Source organism: Anabrus simplex, chromosome 1 (genome assembly GCF_040414725.1).
Source record: "Anabrus simplex isolate iqAnaSimp1 chromosome 1, ASM4041472v1, whole genome shotgun sequence".
Classification (NCBI taxonomy): domain Eukaryota; kingdom Metazoa; phylum Arthropoda; class Insecta; order Orthoptera; family Tettigoniidae; genus Anabrus; species Anabrus simplex.
Window position 1 is genome coordinate 1,048,571,062 of NC_090265.1, and position 21,074 is coordinate 1,048,592,135.

Sequence of the window (21,074 nt, forward strand, 5' to 3'; positions counted from 1 at the left end):
CTGTTTCATGTCGGTTCAATCCTTTTAGGACTTGTGATAGCTAGTGATATCATCCTAGACCTGGAAACTTTGAATGTAGCCCTTCAGGAGCATCATTAGACAGTTTGTGGACTGATGTCAGCCGTTCATTTAATTAAGTCCATAATTTTAGACACAAGAACTGAAGAAAACTCTCATAGTATATTTTACACAAGCTGTTCATTTGATTGAAGAAATGAAACTGGAGCCAATCAGACTATTAAGAAAATAAAAAAAGCATAAAATATTTTGTGACCCAGTCGGGGAGTATTCACCCGAAAACGCAGAAGAATACCACCGTCATGAACTTCTTGAAGTCGTTGTCGCAGCCTTGATAGGATCTAAAACGTGTTGATCGATGAGGATTAAAATATGGTGGAGGTTATAACGAGAACACAGAGTGCTGAAACTCCTAGTGAACGGAATTTGTGTCCCGAGCTTGATTCAGAATTAGTAAATGTGGAACTCAACATGTATATAAAAAAAACATCCTGTCACGACTGTCAGTGGGGTGGTAGACATCTTTCGAGGACTGTCTCCTGACATGAGGTAACCCGAGATTTTATGTTGTTCTGTTCCAGTTTTCTACATTGTTTGATATATAAGTTTTCACTGGCTGCGGTATGTACGGTGATACACTGGATGTATCAGGAATGATGAAGGACGTCAAATGGATCAATTTGACATTAGGAACCATATTCCGGAAACGATCGCGTCAAAAGTTAAGCAAAATTCTACTCATTTAAGTCCATTTACCTGCACAAGTTTCACAAGCTGCTCCATTTAAAACAAATGTTCGAAATGGCATCACCCTGCGTCACTGCAGGCATGGCATCGTGGAACAAAGTTCTGTCATACCCGCTCGAATATCCCCGGCGTCGTTTGAACAGCGTCGCAGGCAGCGAGAATTCTTGCCTTGTGTATGTGATACCTGTCGAGACTGAACAGGATCTCTTAGTGCATGTAGTGTACAATACAGTCAGAGGTATCAGACAGATTTCTGCTTGAACGTTTGACTGCCGGCCGCAGTAGTGTAGTGGATACGGTGTTGGTCTACTAATCCCAAGTTAACAGGTTCAAACCCGACTGAGGTCGGTGGCTTTTAAGGGTGTTTTAAGGTGACAGCCCCATGTCGTTGGCTTCCGGCACATTACAGAACTACTGAGGGACGGAATTCCAATACGCCGGCGTCTGTTAAGAACGGATGGGCGTTAAACAACTTCGATTATAAATAAATTTTGTCTCGAACGTTTCCAGACTGCGGTTCCTTATCTCAAATTGTCCATTTGTCGTCCTCCGTCACCCCTGAATGTAATAGCATCACGAATACACCCTGTATAATTGCTCTATAGTGTAAAGTGATAATGTAAATCCACAGCCTGTTTCCAGTCATTCGACCGGGTCAGGAATGGAGTGAATGAGGGAAACTCCCATCTAGCGGCGAGGATAGGAATTGTGCAGGCTGCCGAAGCCCGTCGCACTTTTCAGGGGCAATGATTAATGAATGACAGATGAAATGAAATGATATTGGAGAGCGTTGCTGGGAATAAAATATGACAGGGAAAACCGGAGTACCCGGGGGAAAAAACTGTCCCACCTGCGCTTTGTCCAGCATAAATCTCACATGGAGTCACCGGGATTTGAACCACGGAACCCAGCGGTGAGAGGCCGGCGTGCTGCCGCCTGAGCCACGGAGGCTCTCTATAGTGTAAAGTATTTTCTGAAAAAGACTTGAAAAAATGTAATCGTTTAATAATGGAATACTAATTCAGACGAAAACATTTGTTGAAGCAAATATACATAAAGGACGTTTTGCTCAGTGGAATAATATTTCTCTACGAAAAGCAGTAATACATAGCAACATACTATCTGGTTCTGAATTGAATCAAAGCTGCAAAGTGTCAGTTTTAGTCGTGCAACGAACGGCCACTGACGATCATCAGAAACTCTGCAACATCTGAATTTTTCCCCAAAAGGAGGTGTTCTAAGTACACATAAACAAACCTATATCAGACTGTTACTTTTCGCTTTAAATTCCAGTAATATGAGTGGGGACCGAACAGGTAGCACTGAATTTAGAAGACGATCGCGTGTTCATGGGCTGCAGTGGTGAGAATAGAAATACAGTAAAACAAAATGTTATGGTTGGAATAAACCACGGTACAGTATGTCTGGAGGTAATGGAGAGTTCGCTTTCCTCTTAACATACAAATTACCGAGCTCGATAGCTGCAGTCGCTTAAGTGCGGCCAGTATCCAGTATTCGGGAGAGCATGGGTTCGAACCCCACTGTCAGCAGCCCTGAAGACGGTTTTCCATGGTTTCCCATTTTCACACCAGGCAAATGCTGGGGCTGTACGTTAATTAAGGCCACGGCCGCTTCCTTCCCAGTCCTAGCCCTCTCCTGTCCCATCGTCGCCATAAGACCTATCTGTGTCGGTGCGACGTAAAGCAACCTGCAAAAAATAATAATAATAATAATAATTCAAGTTTATATATTTCTTCGTCGTTGCAAACTTTGCTAACACTGGCTTCTTAATATACGACAGTCAGGTTAACTTGATTAACACACCTTACAACTTGGACGGATATAACCGTAATCACTTGGCAGCGAGGAAAACCGAGATATCCACAGCGAGAACTCGAAACTAGGCAAGCTGTCTCTGGACTCGGCTCCGGGGCATAATCCTATTACCTTTGTCTTCAGCGGCGCGAGCGTATTATTCCGGCAAAGCGAAGAAGTAATACATAATTGAAAAGTGGCGTAATAGAGAGAATAGAAGTACTTCATCTGCATCTACTATTAGTTAACACTTCGCAGAGGAGATTAATTCGGTTACCGAGCAAGCGGCCGTGCAGTTAGGGTCGCGCAGATGTGAGCTTGCATTCGGGAGATAGTGGGTTCGAACCCCAATGTCGGCAGCCCTGAAGATGGTTTTCGGTGATTTCCCATTTTCACACGAGGCAAATGTACCTTAATTCCACGGTCGTTTTTTCCACACTCCTAGCCCTTTCCTCGTTACCATAAGACCTCTCTGTGTCGGTACGATGTACAGCAAATTATAAAATAATAAATCTGTTGTGTTACGGCACATATCCAATAATAATAAAGGGGCAGACGATTGGTGCACGAACATCAAAGATGTGTATCGAGTATTTATTGCTCCCCGTACAATATTCTGGATTGCATAAGAACAAGCTTTCAAAAGTATTTCTAAAATCAAATAAAGGAACCAACACAATTACATGTCTACAAACCATACTAATGGTGAAGTTGTATCACATTTAAATTTAGTGATAAAGTTTTAGTTTTGTTTGACGAGCCCCATTCTCAGTATTCTCAATTAACACTAACTTAATTTCACACCTGAAGTGAAATTCGACCAGAAGAAGAGTTGTGTTAATCTGACGCATCTTGAGACATCCAGGTCACGTAGTTGTGGACGTAAGAACGGTGTGATAAAGAGATTAGAGTCTAAGTAGACTGGAATAGTTACGTAGACAGGGAAAGGTTACCAAATGATCAGCCATCCATGGAAGCCGATTCGAATTAGTCCACGGACTGACGTGAGCGTTAGCGGAGAAAAACAGCAGCAGATGAAAAACATACGCTAAGCCAATACATTGAAATTATTACTTTTTTTTGCTAGTGGCTTTACGTCGCACCGACACAGATAGGTCTTATGGCGACGATGGGATAGGAAAGGCCTAGGAATGGGAAGGAAGCAGCCGTGGCCTTAATTAAGGTACAGCCGCAGCATTTGCGTGGTGCGAAAATGGGAAACCACGGAAAAACATCTTCAGGGCTGCCGACAGTGGGATTCGAACCCACTATCTCCCGGATGCAAGGTAAATTATTACATTAATGAATATCGAACATTTGACTGAACATAGTTATACAAGACATCGGATTTTACAATTTGAAAAGGTAATATTGCAACTTCATATACACAAAGGGTAATGCCATAACAATGTTTAATAATTTTTCGAGAATGGATTGACAATGTACTGCAGTTTATTAAACTCAGTCATAAAGTTCTTTAATAACCTTGGGACCTTAATACATTATTCACATGTAGAACGAGATATCTACTATTAATTTCTTGGAAACTGGGACTACCTAATATACTGGTAATACATCAAAATGCAACGTATTTACAAAGCTATTTTTTTGCACAGATGAATGTCTTAACATTCAGTAATTGTGATTCAGTCCTTACTACACTAGTGAATGTGAGTATGGTAAATGGAAAATTATGGGTGTGTTTTTGTCCGGTGTTTTTATCAGTTGAATAATCCACATTACTGTGTAATCACTTTAATAAATATATTCGCTGTCCTGAGTGATGGATTTACTATCATAGTAATTTTAAGCCACCTCGAAATACACTTTAACTAAGATCACAGTTGTTTATAAACAGGAAGTTGCCAATCTTTTATCCTTCATACATTTAACTTTGTGTGTGTTTGATTTAGAAAGCGTTTTCAAACTGTCGGGAGTAAAATGTAACAAGCACATGACCCATTTCTTACTGTCACTTCAACTACATGTGTTTAAAAACGCACGCAAAACAGTTTGCTGTGTCGGTTTCTCTTCAACGATATGCGTGGACGGAATGGTCCCGTAAGGAGGCGCCAATGAGTACAGAATATCGTACAACACTTCTAGATTATAATTCATAGAGAGATTAATTCTCTCTAGCACAGAGCGGAGTGGCCGCACATAATAAATCGCGACAGCTATGGAGCTAAGCCCTGCATTCGCGAGAGGAGTGGGTTCGAACCCCACCGTCGGCTGTCCTGAGATTAGTTTCATGGGTTTCTCATTTTCACTTCCAGGCAAATGCTATTGGCTTTGCGTCGCACCGACACAGATAGATCTTATGGCGACGATGGGATAGGAAAGACCTAGTAGAAGGAAGTGGCCATGGCCTTAATTAAGGTACAGCCCCAGCATTTGCCTGGTGTGAAAATGGAAAACCACGGAAAACCATCTTCAGGGCTGCCGACAGTGGGATTCGAATTCACTATTTCCCGGATGCAAGCTCACAGCCGCGTGCCCCTAACCGCACGGCCAACTCGTCCGGTGCTCAAAATTTATTCATTTATTTTTCTTTTTGCTAGGGGCTTTACGTCGCACCGACACAGATAGGTCTTATGGCGACGAGCTCAGAATTTAAAAAGTATGGTATTTCCGTATCCGTCTTCTCCATAGTAACAAGGAAGTGCACTTTATAATTTTCCGTAATTTCTTTCTGTCTATATGTATGTATAGATGTACACGCACTAGATCATAAATTATCTTATTCACGCTGAGAGAAATAGTAGTTTAGGGGAAGGCCTAAAATTATTCTCAAATATTTGTGTTATTAGTGGTCCTATCCTAATGAAAATCGGTATGCAAAGTCAGGGAATAAATCGCTACAAAATCATTTTATTCACGCTGATTGAAACGGTAGTCCTATCGACAAATACTACATAACTAAAGTTATATAGTGCAGTATTACATTTCCGATCATTTATGTCATACATTTTTACTGTACCGACTATGATAACAGGGATATTCATGAATTTGATTTTTTGTTGCTAAGTCCATATCAGCGCAGAGTATTCGACTCGTTGGCTGAATGGTCAGCTTACTGCTCTTCAGCTTAGAGGGTCCCGGGTTCGATTCCCGGCCGGGTCGGGGATTTTAACCTTAATTGGTTAATTCCAATGGCTCGGGGGCTGGGTGTGTGTGGCGTACTCAGTACTGGAAATCATCCTAGGTATGGCCCTCGTCTTCACAGAAATGCAGGTCGCCTAATAGGCCGTCTACGAGAAAAAGACCCGCATCAGGCCTCTCCGGGGCCCATACGCCATTATTATTATTATTATTATTATTATTATTATTATTATTATTATTATTAGCGCCGAGTCACAAGAAAATGGGTAAACAGAATTTAATGTAAATCGGTATGGAAAGTCGGGAAATAAGGAACTATAGTCTAAGCTATAAATAGTTTTGTAAGATGCCCTAATATCACAGAGTAGAAAGAAAACTAAATTTGAAGGCCTACAATACAAAAAGCTCATAACATTGATCAACAGTAACATTACAATGACCATTGTTTGTTGTGATGTGGTTTGTGTCTTCTGTTGCCACTCATCTCAGATAGATGGAATTACTGCTGTATACCGAGTATTGTTTTTATTTGTTTTACGTCGTACCGAGTATAACAGCCTGCCTGAATATTGGCGGGAAGTAGCTGGGGAATTAGATAACTTTCTTCTTTAGCATGCCATTCACCGGGCGAGTTGGCCGTGCGGTTAGGGGCGGGCAGCTGTGAGCTTGCATCCGGGAGATAGTGGGTTCGAACTCCCATTGTCGTCAGCCCTGAAGATGATTTTCGTGGTTTCCCATTTTCACACCGGCAAATGCTGGGGCTGTACCTTAAGGCCACGGCCGCTTCCTTCCCATTCCTAAGCCTTTCCTATCCCATCGTCGCCATAAGACCTATCTGTGTCGGTGCGACATAAAGTAAATAGCAAAGCATGCCATTCCTCTGGTTCATAAATTTTTTTGTACTACGATACGTAACAAACTGGTTCATCATAGCATTCGAACACCGTAGTAATGTTCGTTAGAAGTGAGGAAATGTGCGGTTTTTCATTTGATAGAGTATTATATATGATAACATTACTTTTAATGGCTACACTGCTACTGACGTTTCTGTAATGACGTACGTTGATTTCAGTTAGAAAACCACAAAGACAGTTTTTTTCTGAGAATCCCGTAGCGAAGTACGGGTACCTCAACTAGTGTCTACGAATATACACTGACTGAGTAAATGTCATGGGATAGCGGAGCACTGATGCGCAGGTGTGTTGTCTGCGCACCACACGTCCCCTGTGCCAGCGACAGTTGTATAGGAGACCTTGTGAGCAGTGGCTGTGCATGTGACAGGTGTAACATGGAACGTCGTCGTGAGCTGACACCGTTCGAACGGGGTATGGTGGTCGGTGCCCGACGGGTGGCAATTGCGATTTCGGAAGTGGTGAGGGAATTCGGCTTCACAGGATCAACCGTGTCCAGGGTGTATCGTGAATGGCTGAATGTGGGTGTCTACCGTCCACAACAGACGAACGACCCGGCCGTCCAGCCACCCTCGATGACCGTGACCGGCGACATCTGAGACGGATTGTCAATAGTAACAGACGGGCAACCGTGCAACAAATCACGGCTCAATTCAACACAGGCCATGCTAGACACGTCTCCCAGTGCATAATCCGTAGGAACATGGGTTCTATGGGGTATGGGAGCCGGCGCTGCACACGAGTGCCACTGTTAACCCAACGTCATCGGACACAACGACGCGCATTTGTCGCCAGTCCCCAGGGATGGACACTGGAACAATGGCGTAACGTGATATGGTCGGACGAATCACGATTTCAACTGCACCATGACGATGGGAGGCACCGTGTATGGCGCAGACCACATGAAGCGATGGATCCCGCCTGCCTCGAAAGTGTGGTCCAGGGCGCTGGTGTGTCTATTATGGTCTGGGGTGCATTTTCCTGGTATGGAGTGGGCCCCCTAGTTGTTCTGGAAGAGACTTTGAATGGTACGCGGTATGTTGAGCTCTCGGAGACCATCTCCACCCGCGCCCAGACGGTTCTGCGGTGTTTCAAGATGATAACGCGCCACCACATCGCTCCCACGTCGCCCGGGAATGGTTCCAGGAACATGCAGCGGAGGTCCAACGACTGCCATGGCCACCCAGGAGCCCAGGTATGAACCCTATCGAGCATATTTGGGATGTCCTGGAATGCAGGCTCCGTGTCATGGACCCTTCCCCCACAAACAGACCAGCATTGGCGGCCGCTCTGCAAACGATTTGGTGTCAGCTGCGTCCAGAGGGCTACCAGGGATTTGTCGACTAACTTTCATGGCGTCTCACTGCAGTTCGCAGAGCCAGAGGAGGCTCCACACGCTAGTAGGTGACTATCCCATGACATGTGTATAAGGTTTGTCATTGTCGGGTTATTTCAAATATTCCATAAAATGTCCATCCTGAATAAAGGAAAAACTGCAGTTGTTGTTATGAGTTAAACTTTTCCGTATTGTGATAATCATTTTATTTTACATTACTTGAATAACTGAAGATAACAAAAACAGGGGCGTTATTTGGAAATCATTACAAGAGGTATTTTTCCATTTAATATGGAAGTGCTTCAGGAGAGAATTATTAATGTCTTCATAAATACTATTGTAAAAGTGTTGTACCATATCCATTATTAAGGAAATTTTATGAAGGTGTTTAAACACTTTCGATCCGGTCTAGCAATATCATTAACTCATTTTATGATACATTTACAACTAGAAGGATATTGGAACATAGTTCACGAACTGAAATATACTTTATTAGCAAGCAATAAACACGCTACGCCACGATTATTAAATATTCTCTTAACTGACTTGTTATAGCCTACCGCTCGTCTTACGAATGACGTCTATTTCAGGCTCTCTAAGCAGTCCGGCATCATGTTCACTCCCTTGTTCTGGGTGGCGATGTTCCTGTTGCAGTCAAATTATACCGAGGTGAGCAATGCCCTTTCCTATATTCAAATTCCTTAAACATGTAACATGTAAACATATTGAACCCTTTATAACGTCCTTCGTAGATACCTACCTTCCTTACCTATTAGCAAATCGGCATGAGATCTTTCAAACGCTGGTTTATAAAGTTACTCTGAAATACGTGGACTCGCCTCGAATTCACTGGACACAATGGGAGTCTGCAAATGCGCATCGCTCTTTTATACCATGTACTCCAACTCTCATGTCGTTTGCACTTACCGCCAAAATTTTACAGACACTTTTTCTACCCCATAAAAAATGTATTAAAGGCGGGTCTCAATGTAACACATAGTTGTTTAGTTTAGTAGCAGTGTTAGCATTTAAGAATTTCTCTTAATCCATTAAATTGTTAAATTACCTCATAAGATAGGCACTGTATTTGGTCTATGTAACAGAATTTGAACGAACGCGCGTGTCTTTCGACAAATTTTCCTCTGGAGCTATTTAGCGATCTAAAATCTGCATCATTGATGACAAAATTGTTTCACTTACAATTTCGTAATATTTACTACGGCAGTTTCGTCGCCAATTCTTCTTAAAATGTACTTTTTATTAGAACAAATAGTCCAACATATCCATGCTCCTTTTACACGTGCCGGGCTGAGTGGCTCAGACGGTTAAGGCGCTGGCCTTCTAACCCCAACTTGGCAGGTTCGATCCTGGCTCAGTCCGGTGGTATTTGAAGGTGCTCAAATACGACAGCCCCGTGTCGGTAGATTTACTGGCACGTAAACGAACTCCTGCGGGACTAAATTCCGGCACCTCGGCGTCTCCGAAGACCTTAAAAAGTAGTTAGTGGGACGTAAAACAAATAACATTATTTTTATTATTACTTTTACACGTGCGGGTGACGTAATTTCTTTAGCGTGAGAATGAGAAACACCACCTGTTTTTTCACGTGCCGTCTCTGGTCAGAGGTAAAAAATGTAGGTAGAGCCCCTGACTTGTAATTTATATGGGACCTCATGTAATGACTTTAGGACTCCGGTTCCTTATGACACAAAGGTCATGGGTTCAATATCATTATGTAAATGTGCATGATAATTATGAAGGTATTCCTTTGAAGACAAAGTTTTAAATTTCGGAAATAAACTTTTGCGGAGTTCTTATCATGAAACTTGCGACCAAAATGGTGGCTTACTGGAATTTATACGATTAGTAGATTAGTCATACTAGAGTTTTGCTGTTGGCTAAATTAAAAGCGTTAGAACCACAGAATCATAGAACCACAGTCTGTAAAGTTAGATACTATAGCTTCAACGGCGTTAGGTCGTTCCTGTTACAGATGACCTTCTACAAGGCGCTAGTTTTAAATTCACGGGGCGGGTAAACACAGTATGAACTTTCAGGGATATAGCGCGACTTAATTCGCCCAGCGTAGGTTCGCGAGTCTGGAGTATGTTTAAAGGTTCTTAACAATAAAACCGATAAGTAAGCAGACAAGCTTCAATGGCACAGAATACCTTGAAGTCAGCATATTTCCCGGTAGTATACAAGACAACGGCAGGTATTTGTCAATGGCTACTACGTTTAGGTATCTATGGTCCAGCTTACAAGATGTTGGAGATACATGTGGTGAGGAGCCATCAAGGCATCAGGCTGGTTACGTTGGAAGGCATAACCTGTAATAGGGAAATCCTAGCCCATTTGAAGTACAAAGTATATCGAACAGGGATTCGCCCTGTTGTCTTGTACGGAGCTGAGTACTGGCCAGCAGCTAAGAGCGCTGAGAATCAGATCCATGTTATGGAGATACGAATGTTGCACTGGACACTGGGCTTCACTCGCCTTGACCATATTGCCAATGATACACTTAAGACAGAAGATGAGTGTAGCACTCATTCGCAAAAAACTTTCGAGAAGGACATCTGCAGTAGTACGATCGTGCCTTACGGGCAGCGACATCAATGGTAGCCATTATTGCACAAAACTTGAAAGTTGATGGGCTTCAACCAAAGGGCCAACCGAAACAGCGTTGGCAAGAAACGACGCCTTAAACCAAGTTGCGATTAAAGATCATGCAGGCGGACGGGACAAACGCCAAGATGATGATGAAGACAGTGTCAAATTTTATGTTGACGTTCTTCAAAATAATGCCGAAAATGGAACTTAACGATACTATAGTAACTTCCTGGACTCAGTGACATCCAACACAAACAGTTTTTACTTGCTGTTTAACGTCACATCGAAGGCTTTCGGCGACGCGAGGATGGGAAAGAGCTAGGACTGGAAGATAGCGGCCATGGCCTTAATTAAAGTACAGCCCCAGCACTTGTCTGGTGTGCAAATGGGAAACCAGACATTATAAAAAAATCAACAACGTTTTTCAGTGCAGTTACTCCACTCCACTGCACCCATGTGGGCGGGCCATTACATCTACATATTCTTGAACAATATCGATTCTCCCATGGATGGTATTGACTGAATGATAGGTCCTGAACTGAACATAATGTGTTCATCTTAATATTGTCTAAATAATAATAAAGACATTCAACACAGAATGAAATAAAATATTACACGTTACACGAGCAAAATGTGTTTCACGTATCATTTCAAAATTCCACAAACATTTCAACTTATATGTAAAGCCCCATTTTCGGCCCTTGCAACGTAAATAATTATAATGGATACCGGAGTAGCGCAGGAATCCTTTATCGAACCCGAAACTCCACTGACGGTCACTAACGCACTCCTGAATGCCCATCATCTTTGTCAAGACGCTATCCTCGAACTTTTGGCACAGAAGTCAAAACTCAAAGCTTAAATTATGCTAACTTAGGAATCCTGCACTTCTGTTATTGTCGGTTTAGTTCCCATGTTCTCCAAGTTTCAATAATCGGAAGTGGACTCCATGACGTCATGGGCCCTTCCGAGATGTATTCTTGTTCTGAATGCTTAACAGAATCAGACGAAGAAAGCCATCGAGAAGGAAGCATGGACACAGATTAGGCCTCTACTGTATATTTATCTACTTTGAGTGTTCATTCACTGTGAACCTTTCAGCAAGCTTACTTGGGTGAACTTCGATCAAAGGTTTCGTCTATCAAGTCTCTGAATAAGCTCGTGCTTCACCACTTCTGCATAAACGACCACGGCAATTCTAACACCTGAGAGATCCGTAAAATGATTCCCAGTCACAATATTGAACAGATCTTACAACATAAAACGCGGATATATGTGAAAAATTACTTAAAGCCTGACAATATATTTACAACTAAGTAAATGCAACTTCACCATGCAATTAGTCAAAAAGTTTGTTCTATCGATCTAAAATGTGTATTCCGAAGGTAAACACCTACACTAAGAGTAAATTTAGTTAATTTGGCAGCGTAGTTCAGTACTTCAGTTCTTCCTTCTTATCAGGCAATTACAGTCTAGGTCTAAGGTTTAACACAACAGATTCCCGCCGTGGTTGATTCCTCGCTCTACCATGGGATGAAATCTTGGTTTGAAACGGGGTGCATTCAGCCTCATAAATCTCATTCTCAATCTTTCTAGAGGTCATATTCAAGGATTAACCACTGATTCCAACTGAATGCCCGGGTGTTATCTAACGTACAGACTAATTTCTTATCGTTTACAGTACCAGATAATGGCAAATACACGTACACCAGGGTGGTTAATACGGTCAACTAAGTTACCAAGCAAACTACAGGGGACAGCAAACCACCATGTTTCAAATCATTGAAGTGAGCCATCAATCAGTAGCTTCTGCACTACAGCCATAAAATTAAACTGATCTTATAGTCTGTTTAAATGCCTTTGCTGAAAAGATGTAGTGTTTACAGTGCACTGGTATGGGCTAGAATAAATTTGTTACTTTCATTGGCTTTGACACTACGAAAGTGACAGTGCAATGAGCGATGTTAGTGATACCGTTCCTTATGCAGCCAGTCTCTGTTATGAATGGTGTGAAAATATCGCTCATAGGGTCTGTTTTAGCATTCATTTCAGTGGGCTTGGCAGACTGATATGTAATAGAAACTTCTGGCTCTGTGAGGGAACTACCTCGCACCTCATTTCCCTGGTATGCCTCTTCAGTGACGCCTAGGATCTACAGTATAGCACAGCTGTTGGCGGAGCTGTGGAGGATCAAACCAGCCTTCGGGCTGAGTACTCAACATACATTCTGTGTCAAATAGGAAACTGCTTCCATTGAGGTCATTTTACGAAGTAAATTCCGGCTCCGTGGCTAACTGTTTAGCATGCTGACCTTAGGCCAAAGGGTTCCCGGGCTGGATTCCCGGCCGGGTTAAATTTTAACCATCATTGGTTAATTTCTCTGGCTCGGGGAATGAATGTTTTGCCGTTTTCAACATTAGAAATCATCCTAGATCACAGACGCACAGGTCGCTCATAGGCGTCGACTCGAAGGACCTGCACCAGGCCTCTCCCAACGCCGTATGCCATTATTATTAAATGCTATTAATATTGTTATTATTAAAATGTTTTGGCCTGGCGCCAGTGGCATTTAAAGCATTGAAATTTTCCGCGGAGCGTAGCGCATTAAGTGGGTGGAATAACCCGAAAACCGTCGGTTGGTGGGACAGTTCTGAGTAGCCTCTTGAAGCCAAAACACTTAATATTTGACAGAGACTATAGTTAGGAAGTAAATGATAACACCCATTTTATTGGTTTTCCGTCCCACTAAGTGTTTTGCGGTTTTCGGACAAGGTAAGAATGAAATGGCGTATGGCTTTTAGTGCCGGGAGTGTCCGAGGACATGTTCGGCTCGCCAGGTGCAGGTCTGTGATCCCCGTAGGCGACCTGCGCGTCATGATGAGGATGAAATGATGATGAAGACGACACATACACCCAGCCCGCGTGCCAGCGAAATTAACCGATGATTGTTAAAATTCCCGAACCTGCCGGGAATCGAACCCCCTGTGACCAAAGGCCAGCACGCTAACCATTTAGCCATGGAGCCAGACTTCGGACGAGATGATATACTGGAATGTTGTCCCTCACGAGTTTTTTAACTTACCAGAATAACTATTGACAAGAGGCTGACGTATTCGATCACATTCAAATAATACCGAACCGAGCAAGGATTAAACACCAACCTGGGCTCAGAAGGCCAGCCGCTCAGCCTGGTAGTTTGTTAGAGAGTAAAAGTAGATGCGAATGATTCCTACAATCCTAAAGAAACTATGACGAAACATTCACTCTTGCTGAAATCAACACAACTACAGTACATGTTTAACAGGGTCTTTACAATGCGAGAATATGCTGATGGGTTGATGAAGGTGAAAATTATGACTTTATACTTTATGCCTTCAAGAACATGGAAAGTAGGATAACGAGCAATGCACTACAAGAGAAAATACAAAGTAAGGGTATCTCCGAGAAACTTGGAGGAGTGGAAGAAAAAGACTTTCACCAACTGCAACCTCGGCACTAACGAGGGAACAGAAAAATCAGTGTTTTTCAAAACGGATCAAATTCGGTATTCCTCTAATCCTTCATGTCCGTAACTCGAATCTGGTGTGCTTTCCCGAAAAATGAAAATATAAGAAGTGAAGAAGTGCGAAAGTTGTTGATGGGTTTAATATCTGTGTTATTTCGGTGTCTGTAGCATGCTCCCGGAGGCTCGATGGACAGTGAACAGCTCCACAGCCAGTTGTCATAAACAGTCTAGGTGTCACTGAACAGGCGTGCTAGAAATCTCACAAGCCTACTGAAGGGCACACCCCAACCAACGTTATGAGCGATATTTCACACCATGCATAATAGGTAGTGACATTACTAACATTTGTTTACAACGTGCTTTACGTCGCACCAACACAAATAGGCGAAGATGGGATAGGAAAGGCCAACGAGTGGCAAAGAAGCGGCCGTGGCCTTAATTAAGGCACAGCCCCAGTATTTGCCTGGTGTGAAAATGGGAAACCCTCGAAAACCATCTTCAGGGCTGCCGTCAGTGGGCTTCGAACCTACTCTCTCCCGGATGCAAGTTCACAGCTGCGTGGCCCTAACCGCACAGCCAACTCGCCGGGTACTTAACTTTGACCCTGCATTCATATCGTGAAAGCAAAGGATGCGACAGACAGGCCAATGAAAGTGTCAAATTTGTTCTGCCCATACCAGAAGATGGAGTGCTTTGTAAACATTATATCTACCCAAAAATGCATCTCGACAGCTGGTCTCGAACTGAACTCCAAAGATGGTACCTTTGGAACATCTGAATAAAAGGAGTGGGGAAAGTCTTGCAGAAAATGACACTTAAATTGATCAGTTGATTTCTTGTCACGGCTTGGAATCGAACTCTTGAACTACTCCCAGTCCTTTTATACGACGTAAAGTAGCGTGCTCAGTTATAAAAGTAAGCAGGAGGAAAGGTAACATACAAGAATTTTCTTCGTCAAGTGTTAAGATACTGTAATAACACAATACTGCTCCATCCACTCTGAATTTATGCTATGTGAACATTAGATCGTTCCTTATCGTAACTTTCAAGACACAAAGCCTACCATAGAACACAAAATCCTACTAATGGCCCACTTCACTCTGTTCTAAACTTTGATCTCTGGAGACTTATTTGCCCACAATGCTTACAAGTGTATTAGGAACCATTTGGCACGAAGCTCCAGAGTGTTGTTTGTGAAGCTCTCCAACTATAGCTCGGTAATGGATCTGGTCCTGGTAAAACAGTTAACGGGATTATTGTGGCCAGCCCACAAGTAATATGAAATCATGGAAACTGAGGAAAGTACAACAGGAAAGGCCGTCTTGATGAGGACCTGGGTACATTAGGATACAAAGGGCATTCATTATATATTTTAATTAACAGGGGTCCAGCTCCCTGGCCGGATGGTGACATTCGGTTCTGAGGGTCCAGGGTTCGATTCCTAGCCGGGCCGGGGATTTTAACTGTGTATGGTTATTGGATTGGGTCTCTGAGTTCGCCTCAATAAATACCTCTTCATTTACACGCAACATAACATACCCAATAATAATAATAATAATAATAATAATAATAATAATAATAATAATAATAATAATAATAATAATAATAATAATGTTATTTGTTTTACGTCCCACTAACTACTCTTTTACGGTTTTCGGAGACGCCGAGGTGCCGGAATTTAGTCCCGCAGGAGTTCTTTTACGTGCCAGTAAATCTAGCGACACGAAGCTGACGTATTTGAGCACCTTCAAATACCACCGGACTGAGCCAGGATCGAACCTGCCAAGTTGGGGTCAGAAGGCCAGCGCCTTAACCGTCTGAGCCACTCAGCCCGGCACATAACATACCAACAACCACAGTAAAGCGCAACAGTGAATAGAATGATCAAGAAAGGTGTCGGGTCGTAAATCTGGCCAAGTGTCTACCTCTAAAAATTAGGAATAAAAGAGGATAAATTAAAAATGTAATAGCATACAGCAATCTCATAATGTAAAGTCGAACCTTGATATCTCGAATCATCACAGGAGATACATTTTGTTTCGAGTTATGGGGATTTCGAGATATAGAATATTCCTGATTTTGAGCATGTATAACACACGAACGAATCAAATGTATCTACAGTTTGGTACAGAATACAGTGTTTTAACAATATAAAAGCATTCTCAAAGTATCTTATAATTTAAATTAGAACACTTATTATAACAACTCGCTGAAGAAAAAAGACACACAGTAGAGTAACATGAAACATAATCTCCGTTAACACCCTAGGAAAACATGTGTCAGTTTCTTCATTATTATTTTTTTACTCTTAAGCTTCTTTCTTTCCACATAGTTTCCAACCATAGTTATTGCTATGAAAACACTTAGCATACCGACGTCGGTCGAGAAGACGTATTGTAGTACGTTAAGGAGAAATAGAACACATATCATGAATGCTGTATGTTGTACAACATTCGAGTTTTAGAATAATTTTTGCTTCTTTTGCTGAAGCCCAGGTGGCAGATTCTCTATCAGGTGTTTACCCAGTCCTTTCTTAAATGATTTCAAGCAAGTTTGAAAGTTATCGAATATCTCTCTTGGTAAATGATTCCAGTTTCTAATTCCTAACGAATATTTGCCCCAAATTTGCCCTCTTAAATTCAAACTTTATCTTCACATTATGATAGTTCTACATTTTAAAAACTCCATTCAAGGTTATTAGTCTATTTACTGTGTATCACTCCACGCTCTCTCTCCTCTCAGAGCTCTGAACATACCACGTAGTCGAGCAGCTCCTCTCCTTACTCCTAAGTTTTACCAGCCCAAATACTGTAACAATTTCATACCACTCCTCTTTTATCGGGAATCACCCAGAACAAATCGCGCTGCTTTCCTTTGGAACTTTTCCAGTTCTCGAATCAAGGAATCCTGGTGTAGGTCCCAGGGTCTGACCAGAGACTTAGATGTCCTCTCCTTTACATCCTTACAATAACCTCTAAATACCCTCATAACTGTACGATATGATCTGTAACTTTTATTTACAATCCCGTTTATCTGATTACCACAATTAATGTATTTCCTTATATTAACACCTAAGTACTTCCACTCCAAGACAGTAATTCCTTTTTCATTTTTGCTAGTGGTTTTACGTCGCACCGACACAGATAGGTCTTATGGCGACGACGGGATGGGAAAGGCCTAGGAGTTGGAAGGAAGCGGCCGTGGCCTTAATTAAGGTACAGCCCCAGCATTTGCCTGGTGTGAAAATGGGAAACCACGGAAAACCATTTTCAGGGCTGCCGACAGTAGGGTGGCCGTAAGTTACAGCCACAACATTTGCCTGGTGTGAAAATGAGAAACCACGGAAAACAATCTTCAGGGCTGCCAACAGTGGGATTCGAATCCACTATCTCCCGGATGCAAGTTCACAGCCGCGCGCCTCTAACCGCACGGCCAACTCGCCCGGTAGACAGTAATTCAAACAGCAGACTTTTCCTCTTGGCGAAACTTACAACCTGACTTTTAACCCCGTTTACCATCATCATAGCATTGTCTGCTGTCCATCTTACAACATCGTCGAGGTCCTTTTGCAGTCGTCCACGATCCTGTCAGTTATTACTCTATACAGTATAACAACATCCGGAAAAATCTTTTCTGTGATTCTAGTTCTTTACTCAAATTATTAATAATACTTCACCTACTCTAAGTCTCTGAGATTTTTTTTTCTAGAAATTTAACCACCCATTCAATTACTATTCTGTCTAGTGCAATAGCCCTCATTCTCGTCAGTAATCTCCCATGATCTACCTATCAAAAGCCTTGGATAGCCAGCAATCCCCTTAATGGACAAGCGGTGTCCAAAAGAATATTCGGCAAATTTTCAACTGCAGCTTCGTTAGAGACTTTGGTGGACTCCAGTTAAACTTTTACAGCAACAGCAACAATGAAGTCATGCCTCCAAAAGAATCGACAGCAATAACGAATTTCTGGGCAGAGCAACTCATACGGTAAACATGAGGGATTCAATCCCGGGTCAGTGCGGTGACATTTGAATATAAATACGCCACCCTCGTTTCGGTACATATAGCAGCACATAAAAGAACTTCCGCGCGACTAAATTACCTGCAGTTCAGTGTCTCTGAAAACCGTTAAAAGTAGTTAGTGAGAAGTAAAACCAATAACATTATCTTGATACCGAACCTCACTTGCCTTGTTCTCTAATGACAAGAGTTTTGGCCGGAGAGGCACTCTCACAGAATGATTCCTCTTCACGTGAATACTTCTATTCTTTTGGTCCGAGTTATACAGTAGGTAGCAGTATGAAAACGACACCTGGTACTTTAAGACACGTCGTGGTCAACGTTTATATCTCATAAATTATACAACCTAGAACAATCGTATAAAGGATATAATTACACTCGAGACAACATAACAATCACATCCACTGATGACGTCGTCACAACGTACCGAGGAAAAATAGAATGGTGCCGATTACAGCGCCGTTTTGTTTTGTTTTGTTGTTTGACTGATTTGTGCGTATTTAGATTATTAAGGTTTCATTTTAGGAGGAATGAAGAGTTCTTTAACATAGAGTACACTGATGTACAGTGTCATCTGCAAAAAGCCGAATACTACGTGTGTAAAGTAAAATTTGGCGACAGAATTACAAAATGTCGAAAACTATTGCTTAAAAAGCTATGGCATATTAAACGGCATCAGGATGATAGAAGACATCGAGATAAATCGATTAACATCTCGAATATCGAAATAAGCCCAAAGTAGTCCGAAGCTTCAGCCGATACTAAACTAAACGGCGCAGGAATTGGTGCGAGTTCGTTTTCCCACGCTGCGCTGTGGTGACGGTAAAGGACAACAGTATTAACTCGTATACGTCACACTCAGTCGAGTGACTTCGTTTCAAGGGTTGTACTTGGTAAACGAATCGCGAATCGCGCAATCACAAATTCTAATAATAATGTTATTTGCTTTACGTCCCACTAACTACTTTTTTTAAGGTCTTCGGAGACGCCGAGGTGCCGGAATTTAGTCCCGCAGGAGTTCTTTTACGTGCCAGTAAATCTACCGACACGGGGCTGTCGTATTTGAGCACCTTCAAATACCACCGGACTGAGCCAGGATCGAACCTGCCAAGGTGGGGTTAGAAGGCCAGCGCCTTAACCGTCTGAGCCACTCAGCCCGGCCAAATCACAAATTCTACCAGTGCCGAGATTGTAATTCGCAGCAGCTGCGTGACGCTTCAAGAATCACCGTTTGAGTATAACAGTCAAGAGAACGAGTAAGATCTTCCGAAGACGCTGGATCGTGTACGCGATTTGTAAGTTGTGAAGTTGAGAGTCATCATGCAGTCGCCACGAATATTGCTACCGACCATGTAAAGACTGATACATGTAATTACCTAGCGCTGTCAGAGATCTGAAGTAGAGATAATGAAGATGATGTAGAAATCGTCGGATAAGAGTGAATAACGCGATGTAATTCGCGAAACGACGCAACGACAAACGCTGTCGGCGGAGCAATTATACAGAATATTGAAACCTGCATAGCAACACTTTGTGCAGATGTATTGTATGACTATGTCATATTAGCTCGTCGGCGACATATGCACGATTGAAATAACTCTTCCTTCGCATTTCAAACTCGTGTTAACATCGACTTAAGTTCATCCCGGAGCCTCGATCAAGAATGTTGGAAGGTTTCTGACACAGGAGCTCCTGCCGTGGGTAGTCCATTTGACCGACTACGAGGACGGCTACCATTCTGTGTGAGATTACAATTTCGGTTTCTTCAAAATCAATGTTGATCACTTTCATGAAGAATCACTTCAATTTGGACTAGGTGGTGGAGTGTGCGACCACTATCGGACTTACTGTACAAACTTCGTTGTATATTTCTCATATCAGAGGCCTATCCTTCATATGATTTGTAACAGATCTGAAGCCAGTGTCTGTAAAAACAAAGCTCAAAATCAATCGTAAGATTTTATTTCCCCAGAATTTGTGTATTCACGCCCATAGCGCTTGCGACTGTATCGGATTTATCTTCGAGATTTCATTTCGAGAAGATTCGCATCTGCGTCATCATTCCCGTAAAGAAAAGAAGTTCCAAGTATCGGTGCAATACCAGACAGAGAACTGAAATCAGGAGTTTAACTCGAGAAAGAAAAAGAAATCGCCAAGAAAGCTAAGAGCTGAAAGATGAAAAATAGTGAAGCTTGATTCAAGAAAGAGGTATGCAGTATAATTTAAGTTTGAAGTTCTTGGTGTATACGATGACAAGAAGAACAAACACATTATTAGACTATATTAATTTAAAAGTGTACGCTTTGGAAGGAGCATGGCGGGCAAAAGAGGAAATGTAGCATTTCATCCTCCATTACAACAGTTCATATAAATGAGCTGCAATATCACCAATATATTTAAAGAACCATTATGTGATCATGAATTAAATGAATTCTGGATAGCTTGTAATTTAAATACTGAGTTAATGAGTAGTATTAACATGTTATTACGTAGTCCATTAACACGGGCAGGTAAAGCTGATACATGCTGATCCGCCATCTGCTGGGTCACATGATAATGGAGAATAATATTTATTACTGCAATCATTGTATCGCTTTTATATTTCATTAACACGTTAGTGTAAATTAGTGTTAAGCTTCTTACCATTAATAGAGACCATTCACAAACCGTGTTTTATCTCCTTCGTGCTACTAAGTTAGGGGCTAAATGGTTGTGGATCAGGATTAATTTTTCTTTTCGACACAAATATGCATCCCAGTATTAGTGGAGACAATGCAATTGGCTGCAAACCTTATTTCCATGTCTTCCTTGCTACTTAGGCAGGAATTAATTTTGGATTATGTTAAACTAGAGTAGGTCTGTAAAAGTGGACACTTCCGATCCTTTATTTTAGGTCCCAGTCTGGCCCTTGGCCGAATGATCAGCGTAGTGGCCTTCAGTTCAGAGGGCCCTGGGTTCGATTCCCTGTGGGACCGGCGAGTTTAGCCGCACTATCAAACACCTCAGAAACA